The sequence below is a fragment of the Salmo salar genome, chromosome 23 (genome assembly GCF_965601325.2).
Source record: "Salmo salar chromosome 23, fSalSal1, whole genome shotgun sequence".
Lineage (NCBI taxonomy): Eukaryota > Metazoa > Chordata > Actinopteri > Salmoniformes > Salmonidae > Salmo > Salmo salar.
In genome coordinates, this window is record NC_138313.1 from 22,154,174 (window position 1) to 22,166,473 (window position 12,300).

At 42.6% G+C, this 12,300-nt stretch overlaps 1 long non-coding RNA gene across 1 annotated transcript; it reads left to right on the forward strand.

Moving 5' to 3' along the window:
* Positions 1-1,640: 1,640 nt before the first annotated feature.
* Positions 1,641-2,955, forward strand: LOC106584085 (uncharacterized). Its single transcript, XR_001323683.2, has 2 exons — positions 1,641-2,059; positions 2,533-2,955. It is a non-coding gene; the product is annotated as an uncharacterized LOC106584085 (long non-coding RNA).
* Positions 2,956-12,300: the final 9,345 nt, after the last annotated feature.

Genomic DNA, 12,300 nt, shown 5'->3' on the forward strand with positions numbered 1-12,300 from the left:
TCAGTGGTGACGTGACCGCCGATACAATATGCCACAAACATTCATATTTTATATTCTGAAAACATGGCAACCATGTTCTGTGTATGTTTGGTGAGACGTTGATGGAATATTCTCCTAACCCACAGAAAACTGGACGCATGAATGTTTCCATGAAACGTGTCTAAAACATTAATATCTTAATCTGCACAAACTGATCCGTAAAACACAACTCACAAATATTTACATTTACATTTAAGTCATTTAGCAGACACTCTTATCCAGAGCGACTTACAAATTGGTGCATTCACCTTATGATATCCAGTGGAACAACCACTTTACAATAGTGCATCTAAATCTTTTAGGGGGGGGTTAGAAGGATTACTTTATCCTATCCTAGGTATTCCTTAAAGAGGTGGGGTTTCAGGTGTCTCCGGAAGGTGGTGATTGACTCCGCTGTCCTGGCGTCGTGAGGGAGCTTGTTCCACCATAGGGGTGCCAGAGCAGCGAACAATTTGCATTACAAATATGTAATGCAAATCACAAAGGTAATGCAAATCACAAAGGTAATGCAAATCACAAATACATAAAAAAGCAGGTCACAAATGTAATCCGTGGAGTCACAAATGTTGTCACATTCACAAAAACATATTAGATGTCACGCCCTGACCTTAGAGAGCCTTTTTTATTCTCTATTTTGTTAGGTCAGGGTGTGACTTGGGTGGGCATAATCTATGTTTTGTATTTCTATGTTGGCCTGATATGGTTCCCAATCAGAGGCAGCTGTCATTCGTTGTCTCTGATTGGGGATCATATTTAGGCAGCCTTTTCCCACTGGGTTTTTGTGGGATCTTGTTTTTGTATAGTTACTGTGTAGCCTGCAGAACTTTACGTTCGTTCTTGTATTTTGTTGTTTTGACGGTGTTCATTTTAATAAAGGAAAAAATGTTCGCCTACCACGCTGCACCTTGGTCTCATCCTTCAGACGAACGTAACATTAGACCACAGTTGTGTTTATGCTAATAAAAAATACACATCGATTTCATAAATATTATGTTTTATTTAATCAGATATTATGTATTTAGCCACAATTTATTATCATTACCGTAACAGTTTTCGAAGCCCAAAAAAGTTACATGAAAAGGCCTGAGTTAAACATAACACTGAAAATAAAAAAATATTTCAAATGAACATAGAAAATTATAATAAAATCAGACCTTTTCCCCAGTTTGAGCTTTTAGCTGTTTCAGTAATGAGAAGGCCAAGTGGGTTAAAGGGTGTGTTTGAGAATAAGAACCTCATTCTGAAGGCATATAAGCGAATACATTAACTTGTGCTCATCTAAAGACTACTCCTCTAGATTATGCATCATGGCTTCATGGGTGAATAAAACTTTATTTAAAAACTGATTTTTACAGGAACTAGAAAAAGTGTTATGGTAATGAGATGTCCACAGACACTGTGTTAGTACCTAATAAATATTTTTGTTTAATGTAAACTTCAAATAGTATACCATTTTTATGATTTATGGATAAACTACAGCAACAAATTTCGTGTTTTGTTAAAATAAGGTTTTAACAAAAGTAAAATTGATAGAAATGACCTGAGAATTTAATCAAGCCCCTTTCCCTGGCAATGGCATGTTTTCACATTCTACCTTCTGCATTCCAAACCGTCTCAGACCTGAAAATTGCTGGACGCTGTTGGTGACTGGTGTGTATGTATGTCTATGCACATGTGTCTTTCATTTCCTCTTTCATACTCATTCCTTTTTTGCTCTGCTCAGTGATGAACAGTAGTCTGCAAATACCGTGTTTTTTGTATAATTGCCCGTATTCAAAGCGTTTGTTCACAAGAGGACTTTGGACCTTTTTTATAACATGTTTCGGACCAATGACCTGGTCTCACCAGCGGCTGGGATTCTTGGGTATGCAGTGGGAAAGGCTTCTTATGTCCCAACCTGCAGAAATAAGTTCCAGAGACTTGGGCCTGTCTTAAGCCCAGAATCTGAGGGTTTTGGATTTGGTCCTGGCCCATTTGGAGGCTGTTGCTTTGGAGAACGTGGTTCTGGCCCTGGACACAGGTGAGTAGAGCTGAGGAATTTTTCGCTTCTATTTCACATGGTAATATTTTTTCTGTGAAGGGATTATGTAAATGCAATATCAGCTATCGTGGCTTGAACTTTAACATGCCAGCGGATTATCATGTATGTTAAAGTTAAGGCACATGAATGGTGTTTTGGTGTGTGCTGGTGTGAGTGATAATAAAGCTAACGTCTGAATGGGAGTCTGTTGGATGACTGGGGTGATGTAGTTGTTGAGCGGCTGCACTGCAAGTATATTGTATGTTTGGATATTCAATGAAAAATTAAAAAAATAATGCTAATGTTGGTGAGTTTAAGCATTAGCAGGATCCTCTGCCTCTTTTAGACACTGCCACCATGTGTGTGAAGAGTGTAAGAGACAGCAAGTCCCTGCTGCACCTGCACCTACAGAGAACATGCAAAGCTAGAGGTAAAACACACTCAATTATAATGATCCTCTATTCTCCCCCCAGTTAGTTTGAGACACACTGGAGTCCAATCCAGAGGATGTGTCACATCTACTCCTGCTCATCCCCTCCGGCATTCGACGTCACCGGTATACTAACCACCGGTCCTGGGATCCATCATTACGCACACCTGGCATTAATCATTACACGCACCTGCATGTCATCACGAGGCACACCTGGACTCCATTACCTCATTTATTACCTCCCCTTTATCTGGCACTCCCTAAGGTTCTTTCCCCAGTCAGTATTGTTCCTGTGTGTATATGTAGACGCTACTGTTATGTTGTCTTGGTCCATGTTTGGTTTACTAAATGTTTCACCTGCTTCTTGACTCTGTGTCTCTGCTACAGGATGCAGTGCAAATGGACTTGACGAAATGATTTGTGTGTGTATAGTTTTACAAAAAATAAAGATTGAGTATTTACCTCAGTTAAATACCTTGTTTGTTTGTGTTCAAACTTATGTGTACTCAGGATGAAATCATGTAGCAGTCCCTGCCACAAGAGAGACCATAGCAGTATTGCTGAACAGATCGGATGGCTTTGCCATATTCTCTTCTAATTATGTCAGTTATCCGAACTCTACTTTGTACCCCAGCAGAGACAGACGGATCAGAAGCCCTGAGCAGAACAGGGCGTGCTATTTGACTGAGTGAAAATCACTTGGGCTGACTTCTACTTTGACACGCACATGCGTGTGTTTTGTAAGAAGTATGTCATCCAAAACAAAGCTAGCACATTTGTAGCTTCTGCCTTTGTGGGGTCCAGCAAAAGGCAGTTATAAAAAAATGTAAACATTACAATACATTCACAACATAATAAATGTGTGCCCTCAGGCCCCTGCTCCACTACCACATATCTACAACACAAAATCCATGTGTACGTGTGTATAGTGCATATGTTGTGTTTGTATGCATGTGTCTGTGTCTATGTTTGTGTTGCTTCACGGTCCCTGCTGTTCCATAAGGTGTATTCAAAGGGTTTGTTCACAAGAGGACTTTGTACCTTTTTTTAATGCCTTGTTTTCTGACCATCAGACACCAAAGGGGTTAACGACCTCCATTACAGTGGAAGCTCAGTGAGAAGGTATGATGTAAATAAAGCTGAACATCAACCAAACCCGCACTGTCAACAAATAATACAGTATGACAACCATTAACCTCTCATGTTCCTCTCAGCTCTTCCTCTCTCTCTGGGAAGCATGGCTGTCACTGGGGGGGCTCATCTACAAACGGACACTGACATTACAAAAGTCATATTGGAATTACCACTCAGCTGGAATTACACAAACAACCATGCTCTTTCTAATATGAGTTGAAGAAACTTGGCCCATTCCCAAAACTAGCAGGTGAGCCGTGAGTCCATTGGAAGTAAGTAGAGAGGTCAATAAAGCAGATTTTATCATGTCTGTTCACAATACTGTTTGGGGAAACCTGGTTTCTATGGTGACATGGTCACATATGACTTTTTCCACAACTTTAAAGGGACTGTTGGCCTCAGTGGAGTTGATGCTCCCTGCCTACCTGGTGGCAGATGCTGAGTTGCTGGATAAACAAATGGGTATACATGTTGATTTTTAGCATTCCATGGGTGACAGGTAGACTGAACCTGTATTGCAGTGTTATAACATGTTTCGGACCAATGACCTGGTCCCACCAGCGGCTTGGATTCTTGGGTATGCAGTGGGAAAGGCTTCTTATGTCCCAACCTGCAGAAATAAGTTCTAGAGACTTGGGCCTGTCTTAGGCCCAGAATCTGAGGGTTTTGGATTTGGTCCTGGCCCATTTGGAGGCTGTTGCTTTGGAGAACGTGGTTCTGGCCCTGGACACAGGTGAGTAGAGCTGAGGAATTTTTCGCTTCTATTTCACATGGTAATATTTTTTCTGTGAAGGGATTATGTAAATGCAATATCAGCTATCGTGGCTTGAACTTTAACATGCCAGCGGATTATCATGTATGTTAAAGTTAAGGCACATGAATGGTGTTTTGGTGTGTGCTGGTGTGAGTGATAATAAAGCTAACGTCTGAATGGGAGTCTGTTGGATGACTGGGGTGATGGAGTTGTTGAGCGGCTGCACTGCAAGTATATTGTATGTTTGGATATTCAATTAAAAATTTACAAAATAATGCTAATGTTGGTGAGTTTAAGCATTAGCAGGATCCTCTGCCTCTTTTAGACACCGCCACCATGTGTGTGAAGAGTGTAAGAGACAGCAAGTCCCTGCTGCACCTGCACCTACAGAGAACATGCAAAGCTAGAGGTAAAACACACTCAATTATAATGATCCTCTATTCTCCCCCCAGTTAGTTTGAGACACACTGGAGTCCAATCCAGAGGATGTGTCACATCTACTCCCGCCCCGCCCCTCCCCTCCGGCATTCGACGTCACCGGTATACTAACCACCGGTCCTGTGATCCATCATTACACACACCTGGCATCTATCATTACGCGCACCTGCACGTCATCATGAGGCACACCTGGACTCCATTACCTCATTTATTACCTCCCCTATATCTGGCAGTCCCTTAGGTTCTTTCCCCAGTCAGTATTGTTCCTGTGATTATGTGTAGATGCTACTGTTATGTAGTCGCGTTCCATTTTTGTTTTACTAACCGTCTCACCTGCTTCTTGACTCTCAGTGTCTCTGCTACAGGATGCAGTGCAAATGGACTTGACAAAATAATTGTGTATAGTTTTACAAAAAATAAATATTGAGTATTTACCTCAGTTAAATGCCTTGTTGATTTGTGTTCAAACTTATGTGTACTCAGGATGAAATCATGTAGCAGTCCCTGCCACAAGAGAGACCATAGCAGCATTGTTGAACAGATCGGATGGCTTTGCCATATTCTCTTCTAATTATGAAAGTTATCACATTTGTTCTTAACTGACTTGCCTAGTTAAAAAATTATATTTTTTTAAAGCTGAAAGGGCCTCTTTGAAGAGCATCTTAACACAGGTGGACATCTAAAGGTCTAGTTTGACAGGGTGTTATATAATGAGGCAAGTCAGTTAAGAACAAATTCTTATTTACAATGACGGCCTACCAAAAGGCAAAAGACCTCCTACGGGGGCTGGGATTAAAAATGTAATAAAAAAAAAAAGAACAAATATAGGACAAAACACACATCTAGACAAGAGAGAGACCTAAGACAACAACATAGCAAGGCAGCAACACATGACAACACAGCATGGTAGGAACACAACATGACAACAACAACATTCTTGTCTCTAATAATGGACAATTCTAGAAAGCGGCTATTCATCTTCACTTTTGACACTATTTTATTTTGGCATTTATGATTTTGGGAACGTAGCTATAGACGGTTTGGTTGTTTAGCAACAAAAAAAAAAAGACATGTGAGCAACTATGGGGCAAACAGACATGTCTTATCCTTGTTGCTAGCTATCTGGCCATCCAGAATCACAACACACGGACTTCTGCCCCACTGAAGGGTGCGCGTCGTTTTTGAGACGTTGTCAGCCTCAGCTAACCCGTCTATGCGTTCTTCAAATTACTATGGCATGATTGCATAACTAGCAGAGTTCTTGTGTATACTGCATGTGCCTTATTCTCCTGTTACAGCAGCTGATCAGTGGCTCCTGAAAGCAGACTATTCACTCAACCCATGCATCTCCATATTGGTTCTTTTTACACTGTTGAGGCAAAAACAAAATAACCACACAGCAAAGCTGCTATATCTATGCATTGCAGTTCACTAACGCTCCCGGAATATTGTGTTTGTTTAATTCAACAATTATAAAGGCTATACGGTTCATTATTGCTACAAACTACAAAGCAAATGCTAGCGTATGTTAGCATGTGCCTTAATACAGACACCCTGCTCTGGCAAAATAATTTAAACTGATGTCCAAGTATGTGAGCCCTGTTGACACACTGGATAATCTATATAGGCAGGCCCTAACCTCATTGTTAGCACCATATGTGAATAGTCCCAACTAATAACAGATCACTGTGAGGAGTGAGTCACCATCTGTCTTCAGAACAGGTGTTTCAGCCAGGGGGGCTTGAGCTCAAAAAAGCCTTATTAGCATCTCCCAACGCTGATTGGTTTTGAGGAGCAAACCCGTGTCCAATAAAAATATAACTTGGTAAGACGTCAATAAAATAACCTGTTAACACAATAAAGGCTCAAATGACACAATGAACATTCATTCAACAACCAATCGAGTGTGTGTGTTTGAGGGGGGGCGGGGGGATTAGACGCCATATTGACTGTTGAGGGATATGACGTTGCCCTCGTTTTAGGGCTTCACCCAATGGAGAATTCTCCAGATTTTTTTACATTTCTTCTTACTTAACTTTGTGTAGTTCTTTCTGCCAATGTATCCAAACAGACCAGCAACTGAAAATAGACACCACACAAACACAAAAATGAATATTCCCAAAGACATGACAATGCTTCATATACATTTTGAATTCCAGCAGGACACTGACAAGCCACATATTTATTCAGTCGACATTCATACCGGTTATAGACTATATGAATGCAGCTGCCACTGTATTGAAGCCATTGGACACAGTTTATCATTGAGCACTACGCTTTATTACGGGCAATAGGTTCAGTACAAATCACTGCATTCAGTATTAGAATGTAGGCTGGCCCTCTTTGATGTCTCGTAGATCGATTAATTGCATTCTTTTTGTTTTTAAAGCTCTCCTGCATACACTTCTGCCGTACCTTACTTCATTGTTAACTTATAGACGTACGAGATACCAGACCCGGTCTCAGGGATGGCTAACTCTCCACTTAGTTGGGTAGATCTGCTTGCAATTTTTTTGCACCTTTTGTGTGGAATGATCGCCAATGCATTTTAACATTTGAGGAATTGGTGTCTGTTTTTATGATTGTATTGTCCTTTTAATGCATTGATGTATATCAATGTGTATTTTTATGAATATATGGAGGTGTAGTTTAATGTGTCTATTGTCACGTTCTGACCAGTAAAGGGGGTTATTTGTTATTGTAGTTTGGTCAGGACGTGGCAGGGGTGTGTTTGTTTTGTGTTGTCGGGTTTTTTGGGGTATTGTTCTAGGTTTTGTATTTCTATGTTCGTATTTCTAGTTTTGTATTTCTATGTTAGTTTTGGGAACGACCTCCAATTAGAAGCAGCTGGTTGTCGTTGCTTCTAATTGGAGGCCATATTTATATGGGTTTATTTTGTCTTGTGTTTGTGGGTGATTGTTCCATGTATAGGCAAGGTTACCTTACAGGACTGGCGTGCTGGTTCTTGTCTTGTCTTGTCTTGTCTTGTCTTGTCTTGTCTTGTCTTGTCTTGTCTTGTTTCAGTGTTCACGTATGAATAAAAATATAAGTATGGACACTTACCATGTTGTGTATTGGGCCGATATTTCTTACTCTTCATCAGAAGATGAAATGTATGACAGAATCACCCACCAAACGAGGACCAAGCAGTGGAGGAGGGAGCAGCAGGAGGTGTATACGGAGTCATGGACTTGGGAGGAGATACTGGCTGGAGAAGGACCATGGAGGAAGACTGGAGAGGATCGAGAACGTTATTCGGGAACACGGCTGGCAAGGAAGCCTGAGAGGCAGCTCCAAAATAAATGTTGGGGGGGGCACACGGGTAAGTTGGCTAGGCCAGGACTGGGACCTGAGCCAACTTCACGTGCTTATTATGGGGAGCGTCGGACCAAGAAATGCACTGTATCACCAGTGCGCACCTATAGGTGCGGTCGATACCAGCACTTCGCCCGTGCTGGGCTAGGGTAACTATCCAGCCAGAACGGGTTATGCAGGCTGTGTCCTTCAGACCTCCAGTGCGTAGTCAAGACCCCGTGTATCCAGTTCCTGCTCCTCGCACTAGCTTTGAGGTGCGTATCCCTAGTCTGGCGCCTCCAAAGCCAGCCCCACGCACCAGGCCTGTAGTGCGTCAGTCCAGTCCAGTACGTCCTGTTCCTGCTCCTCGCACTAGCCTTGAGGTGCGTGTCCCTAGTCTGGCACCTCCTAAGCCAGCCCCACGCACCAGGCCTCCAGAGTGTCCGGCAACAGTGCCCCGTCCAGAGTGTCCGGCAACAGTGCCCCGTCCAGAGTGTCCGGCAACAGTGCCCCGTCCAGAGTGTCCGGCAACAGTGCCCCGTCCAGAGTGTCCGGCAACAGTGCCCCGTCCAGAGTGTCCGGCAACAGTGCCCCGTCCAGAGTCGCCCCTCCAGTCCGTAACCGGCGCAGCCAGAGTCGCCCCTCCAGTCCGAGGTTTTCAGCGACGCGCTTCAGCCCGAGGTCTTCAGCGGGGGTGGACAGGTTAGGTTGGGGACTAAGACCAGAGCCTGAGGATTGGGGAGGGGGGAGGGGGGGGTGTGTGTGTGTAGCACAGGAGCCGTTGGTGACGGTAGCCACCCTCCCTTTAGTTTAGGATTAATTTTTGTTTTGGAGTTTATTTTTTTGTTTGTGAGGTGCATCTGGGGTCTGCACCTTTGGGGGGGGGGGGGGGGGGGGGTGTACTGTTACGTTCTGACCAGTAAAAGGGGTTATTTGTTATTGTAGTTTGGTCAGGACGTGGCAGGGGTGTGTTTGTTTTGTGTTGTCGGGGTTTTTTGGGTATTGTTCTATGTTTTGTATTTCTATGTTAGTTTTGGGAACGACCTCCAATTAGAAGCAGCTGGTCGTTGCTTCTAATTGGAGGCCATATTTATATGGGTTTATTTTCTCTTGTGTTTGTGTGATTGTTCCATGTATAGGCAAGGTTACCTTACAGGACTGGCGTGTGGGTTCTTGTTTTGTTTCAGTGTTCACGTATGAATAAAAATATGGACACTTACCACGCTGTGTATTGGTCCGATATTTCTTACTCTTCATCAGAAGACGAAATGTATGACATCTATTGTATTTTGATGTGTATTGTTGTGTTAAACAGGGCTCATCTGGAAAAGAGACCTTGGACTCAGCATTGACTCCCTGTCAAAATAAACATCTGCCTTTATTTCCTAGCTACTTTAGGCAGGTAACCAAATCGTAATGAGGGTACAAGGACTCTTGGAAGGGAGATATAGAAAGTGAAGTAAAATACAATGAAAGGCATTAGGCTGATATTTGAATCACAATTTTACTGGACTGAACATTAAAATCACCTTTCATAACTAGTACTTGAGCTACAGACATTGCCACAGCAGTTAATGGAAAGACTGAGAATAAATAATGTTGTCATAAGTGCATACAGAATCCATACATCCTTATAGCTCTTTATATTAACAATGCATGCCCACAGCACTTCAGTAGCTATATGCTTGAGTAAAAGAGGGCTCAAGAGAGGAATAGAGGGGAAGATCTGGTATGTCTACCAAATGGCACCATGTTCCCTTTATAGTACACTACTTCTGGCCAGGGCCCATACGACTCAAAAGTAGTGCATTACATAGGGAATAGGGTGCTATTTGGAACATAACCCTGACCTTTGGCATCCTTATGCTGTAGCATGACTTACATGCTTACCGCACGCGCATGAATCCACATGCAGGTTGATTTTGTTCACCCACACCAGAAGCAATCAGGACACCCAGGTTGAAATATTAATTTGGGGACAGGTCAAAAAGCATTAAACATTTATGGCAATCTAGCTAGCTAGCTTGCTGTTGCTAGCTAATTTATCCTGGGATATAAACATTGAGTTATTTTACCTGAAATGCACAAGGTCCTCTACTCCGACAATTAATCCACACATAAAACGGTCAACCGAATCGTTTCTAGTCATCTCTCCTCCTTCCAGGCTTTTTCATCTTTGAACTTACATGGTGATTGGCATCTAAACTTTCATATTACTACACCGACCGGAAACGAGGAGATGGCACGTGGGTACCTGCTTCTATAAACCAATGAGGAGATGGGAGAGGCAGGACTTGCAGCGCAATCTGCGTCAGAAATAGAAAGGACTTCTATTTTAGCCCTTGGCAATGCAGACGCTCGTTGACGCACGCGAGCAGTGTGGGTGCAATAATTGAATAACATAGATTTCTAAATTTGTTTTGCAACGCTCGCGCACACAACCTGAGCGGTGTGGTCAGCCTATAAGGCTTATTTTTCTTCTTTGGACTTTATATGGCGATTGGCATCTACATTTTCATAGTATTACCATGACGACGACTGACCTCAGTTCCTCTTTCAATCACCCACATGGGTATAACCAATGAGAAGATGGCACGTGGGTATCTGCTTCTATAAACCAGTGAGGAGATGGGAGAAGCAGGACTTGCTGCATGTTCTGCGCCAAAAATAGAAGCAACGCAGACGCTCGTTGGCGCGCAATGATTGAATAACATGTATGTGTACATTTATTTGGCAAGCTTGCGCACGCGACGCGAGCGGTGTGGTCAACATGTAATTAAGGGCTTGTAAGTAAGCATTTAACGGTAAGATCTACACATGTTGTATTTGGCGCGTGTTGGAAATAAAGTTTGATTTGGTTGAGAGAATGCCAAGAGGTTGCAAAGCTGTCATAAAGGCAAAGGGTGGCTACTGAAGAATCTAAAATATATTCTGATTTGTATAACTCTTTTTTTTGGTTACTACATGATTCCATGTGTGTTGTTTCATAGTTTTGATGTCTTCACTATTATTCTACAATGTAGAAAATACTACAAATAAAGAAAAACCCTTGAATTAGGTGTGTCCAAACTTTTGGCTGGTACTGTACATTTCATTTTTGCCTTCTCAAGGGACGCCTTTTTTTCCGTCAAGCCTTGTTCTATCTTGATGCAGATGATGATATTGTAACGACCCTGGGGCTTATAAACCCAGGGTCGTTACAATATCATACCATAGCCAGTTAGCCACATGCCTAAAAAAATAATGTAAATACTCATGCGCCCTCTGATATCCAGCGTTAACGCAAGGTATGCCGCGTTCAAAACAACTGGGAGCTCGGAAATGTACGACTTCAGTGCGTTCATGACCACTTGGAACTAGGAAAAAAACAGGGAACCTGTTGCTGTACACCACCACCAGAGGGCGTCACGTGTACAGAAGCACACCCAGTCCAAACGCAACAAAGCGTCCGGGGAGCGGGGGATAAATAGCTGGCTGGTGGCTAATGACGCGTTCACGTGCTAGTCGGAGTTAGGAAACTCAGAAATGTCCAACTTGCTAACTGGTTGACAACAGCATGTGTACAGCTCAGCTACAACCAGTAGCTGAGTTGGTTGTAGCTGAGCTAACTGGTTGACAACAGCATGTGTACAGCTCAGCTACAACCAGTTAGCAAGTAGAACATTGCTGAGTTTCCTAGTTCCGACTAGCACCTGCAATTTTACACTGCGGTAGCGTCAGTTTGAAAGCCCCTTACCACTCATTCTCAGGGACACAATCCAGTCAATGCAGAGAGACGTAAGATTGCCAGAGGCTGAAAAAATAAAATCATTGATACAATAGGTTTATACTCATCTTAAAATGCAAGACAAACTGCAAAATCGTTTACCAATGCCTGAATCTGTCAGAGGACAATATGGTGTAATTGCAGACCACAATTCGGGGTGTTTCTTGATGTGGGCGTTCCTTGATATCATAGATGATTTGTTTAAGTTGTAGGTTAGGATAACGATGATAATTCACGTGGCAGGTTAGGAGGTTAAGGTTAGGAAAAGGGTTAGTCTTAGTTATAATGTTACATTTGTCAACAACTGTTGTGCCCGACGCGAAATAAACGACCACGGATCAATGGCGAGCAACAATGGGAGTAACTTTACGTCAAGAAACGCCCTTAATTGTGATCTGCAATTACACCCTTCTCAAAGAGGAGGG